Source organism: Lepus europaeus, chromosome 6 (assembly GCF_033115175.1).
Source record: "Lepus europaeus isolate LE1 chromosome 6, mLepTim1.pri, whole genome shotgun sequence".
Classification (NCBI taxonomy): domain Eukaryota; kingdom Metazoa; phylum Chordata; class Mammalia; order Lagomorpha; family Leporidae; genus Lepus; species Lepus europaeus.
In genome coordinates this window covers 14503807-14508277 of record NC_084832.1, presented here as the reverse complement: position 1 = coordinate 14508277, position 4471 = coordinate 14503807, and the positions used below count along the sequence as shown (strand labels likewise).

The following is a 4471-nucleotide window of genomic DNA, read 5'->3' as shown; positions in this document are numbered from 1 at the left end:
ATGCATCCCCCTGATCACATGTGTCAATAGTTCACCCCCTTTTTTCCCCCCAGAAACGTTTTATTTGAGGAATAGGCACTCCTCGCATTTCATAAGTACAACTTTAGCAACATAGTGATTCTTCTCACAGTACCTGCCCTCCCACCCACACTCCAAACCCTCCTCCTTCTCCCTCTCCTATTCCCATTCTTATTTTTTCTAAGATCTATTTTCAATTAATTTTATACACATATGAGTAACTGTACTAAGTAAAGAGTTCAACAAATTGTATGGAAAAAAACTATTCATCAACGATCAAGACAAGGGCTGTTCAAAGTCCTCACATCTCAAAGTGTCAACTTCACTTCCATAGATTACCTTTTAGGTGCTCTATTACTTATCACAGATCAGGGAGAACATGTGGTATTTGTCCTTCAGGACTGGCTTATTTCACTAAGTATGATGTTTTCCAATTTCAGTGATTTTGTTGCAAACAACAAGATTTCATTCTCTTTTACCTCTGTGTAGTATTCCATGATATACATATCTACATATCCCATAAATTCTTTTTTTTTTGGGTGGTGAAATAATTTTACTTCACAGTTGTCTTTAAAATTGTAGACACAATTTTCTTTATTTAAAAACATTAGTATAGATACCTACACTGTCTACAAAATGATTACATAGACCCTCCTAAAGAAAAATGAACCCATTGTATGGTTTCAATGAGGTTGCTTGTAAAAAACTCACATTTGGGCTGATTCCTAAATCATACATCCTACCACTTTCATCTTTTGGTTCAAAGTATAGATTATTGTCATCAGTATATGTTCCCGTACTCTTTGGAAACACACATATAGACTGTTTTATCACCCAGTGTTCCATGGGCTCATCAGCCTTCTCTGCAGGTTCATCAGCAGGCTGAGCAGGCTGTGCCTTCCTCTGTGGTCTTTCTTCAAGACCTTCCAGGAATGGAGATACATCATCATCATCATCATCAATTGTAAACTCCAATTCTTTGCCAACAATTCCAATGGAAACATTCTTTGTAGTTAGGTCCTGCTCTGTAGGAAATATCTCTCTTAATGCAGGTGGGTCATGTTTAACCAGTTCTTTTAATTGCACTCCATAAATTCAGTCATATGTCTCTCCAAGGAAGTATGAGCTGATGGAGAATGGGTTCCCAATGGACATAGCTCTGCAGTCCAAATAGTTAGCAGATGGACAGGTTTGGAAAGTGTGAGGGCCCATATCATCATATCCAGCAATAAGCAGTCCCAATGTCATAGGATCTCCAGCAATACCTTTGTGTTGATATCTGGGTCTTGCTTCCAATTAGAGATACAAGACGAGACACCAGAAGTGGTCTGTCAAATACAACTCTGGAATCCAAACATTCCTGGTGCATAAAATTACACAACAGCCTAGCATCAGCAGTAATCCTCACAATTGAAATACCAATATGGTTGTCAACATGGAGAATTTTTTTCTGATGAGCTACAAGCTCTGACTATGCCCTCTTCAATGCAACCAACGCTGCATGGGTGTTTGATTTCAGACCAACTGTGGCTGAACCTTGCTTCACAGCTTCCATTGTATATTCAATTTGATGAATCGTTCCCTGAGGACCCCAAACAGTGACATCATTGTCATATTGGTTACAAAACATGGTTCTGATGCCAGCTTGGCTGCAGGACTCCTTGCAAAAGTGCAAATTAAGGAATGCAGCCGAAACTCAAAATTTCTTTATCCAGATTTCTGAGGTATCTCTATACTGTCTTCCACAGTGGCTATACCAGTTTACAGGCCCACCAACAGTGGATTAGGGTACCATTTTCCCCACATTTGTTGTTTGTTGCTTTCTGTACGAAAGCTATTCTAAAGGGTGAAGGGGATGGGTGAGATGAAACCTCATTGTGGCTTTGATTTGCATTTCCCTGACAGCTAGTGATCCTGAGCACTTTTTCATGTGTCTGTTGGCCAGTTAGATTTCCTCTTTTGAAAAATTTCCTCTTTTGAAAAGTCCTTTGCCCATTTCTTAACTGGGTTTTTTGTTTTGTTGTTGTGGAGTTTCTTGAGCTCTTTATAGATTCTGGTTATTAATCTTTTATCAGTTGCATAGTTTGTGAATAATTTCTCCCATTCTGTCAGTTGCCCTTTCCCTTTGCTGAGTGCTTCCTTTGCAGTGCAGAAGCTTCTCAGCTTGATGTAATCCCATTTGTCAATTTTGGCTTTGATTGCCTGTGCCTTTGAGGTATTTTCTAAGAACCCTTTCCCTATGCCAGTGTCTTGCAGGGTTTCCCCAGTGTTCTCTAATAATTTGTGGTATAAGGTCATAGATTTAGTTCTTTGATCTATTTTGAATGGATTTTTGTGTATGGTGTAAGGTAGTAGTCTTGCTTCATACTTCTGCAGGTGGAGATCCAGTTTTCTCAGCACTATCTGTTGAAGAGACTGTCCTCATTCCAGGGATTGCTTTTAGCTCCTTTGTCAAAGATAAGTTGGTTGTAGATGCATGAGTTGATCTCTGGCATTTCTAACCTGTTCCATTGGTAAATCCATCCATTTTTGTACTTACCAGGCTGTTTTGATTATAACTGCCCTGCAGTATGTATTGAAATCTGGTATTGTGATACCTCCGGCTTTGCTTTTGTTGTGTAAGATTGCTTTAGTTGTTCAGGGTCTCCTGTGTTTCCATATGAATTTCAGCATTGTTTTTCCTCTATCTGAAAAGAATGTCCTTGGTATTTGATTTGGGATCACATTGAATCTATAAATTGCTTTTGGTAAATTGGACATTTTTATGATATTGATTCTTCCAATCCATGAACATGCAAGATTTTTCAATTTTCTTTGTGTCTTCTTCTATTTCTTTCTTTAATGTTTTGTAATTCTCATCGTAGCAACCTTTGACATCCTTGGTTAAATTTATTCCAAGGTATTTGCTTTTTTTGTAGCTATTGTACATGGGATTGGTCTCTTTTTTTAAGATTTTATTTATTTGAGAGGTAGAGATAAAGACAATGAGAGGGAGAGACAGAAAGATCTTCCATCCACTGGTTCACTCCCCAAATGGCCACAATGGCCGGAGCTACACCGATCCAAAGCCAGGAGCTTCTTCCAGTCTCCCACATGGGTGCATGGGCCAAAGGAGTTGAACCGTCTTCTACTGCTTTCCCAGGCCATAGCAGAGAGCTGGATTGGAAGAGGAGCAGCCAGGACTAGAACCAGTGCCTATATGGGATGCCAGCACTGCAGCCGGAGGATTAACTTACTGTCCCACAGTGCTGGCCCCGGGATTGGCCTTAAAAGTTCTTTCTCAGCCATGGTATTGTCTGTGTGTACAAAGGGTATTGATTTTTGTGTGCTGATTTTACATTCTACCACTTGACCAAATTCTATGAGTTGCAATAGTCCCTTAGTGGATTCTATTGGATTCTCTACATGTAGAATCATGTCATCTGCAAATAGGGATAGTTTGGCTTCTTCCTTCCTAATTTGTATCCCTTTGACTTCTTTTTCTTGCCTAATGGCTCTGGCTAAAACTTCAGGACTATATTGAATAGCAGTGGTGACAGTGGGCATCCCTTTCTGGTACTAGATTTCAGTGGGAATGCTTCCAACTTTTCCCCATTCAATAGGACACTGACCATGGGTTTGTCATAAATTGCCTTGACTGGGTTGAGGAATGTTCCTTCTATACCCAATTTGCTTAGAGTTTTCATCATGAAAGGGTGTTGTATTTTATCAAATGCTTTCTCTTCATCTGTTGAGATAATCATATGGTTTTTGTTCAGCAGTTTGTTAATGTCATGTATCACATTGATTGATTTGTGAATGTTGAACCATCCCTGCTTACCTGGGGTAAATCTCACTTGTTCCAGGTGAATGAATTTTCCTGATGCATTATTGGATTCAATTGGCTAGTATTTTATTGAGGACTTTAGTGTCTGTGTTCATTGGGAAAATGGGTCTGTAATTCTCTGTTGCATCTTTTTCAGGTTTAGGAATTAAGGTGATGCTAGCTTCATAGAAGAAGTTTGGGAGGATTCCCTCCCTTTCAGTTGTTTCAAATATCTTGTGAAGAATTAGAATTTGTTCTTTAAATATCTGGTAGAATTCAGCAGTAAATCCATCCGGTCCTGGACTTTTCTTTGTTGGGAGGATCTTTATTACTGACTCAATTTCCATTTTGGTTATTGGTCTGTTTAGATTTTCTATGTCTTCATGGCTTGATTTAGGTAGGTTGTATATGTCCAAGAATCTGTCCATGTCTTCTAGGTTTCCCGATTTGTTGGCATACAGCTCTTTGTAGTAATTTCTGATGATTCTTTTTATTTCTGTAGTATCTACTGTTACATTTTGTTTTTCATTTCTATTTTTATTTATTTGGGTCTTCTCCCATTTTTTAAAAAACTTAATTGGGCCAATGATGTGTCAATTTTGTTTATTTTTTCAAAAACCAGCTCTTTGTTTCACTGAGCTTTTGTAT

The 4471-nt window shown here is 38.6% G+C and overlaps 1 pseudogene; it reads right to left on the bottom strand.

Annotated features, from left to right (window-relative positions):
* Positions 1 to 672: 672 nt before the first annotated feature.
* LOC133762037 (proteasome subunit alpha type-1-like) lies at positions 673 to 1648 on the bottom strand (annotated as a pseudogene).
* Between the last annotated feature and the right edge of the window lie 2823 nt (positions 1649 to 4471).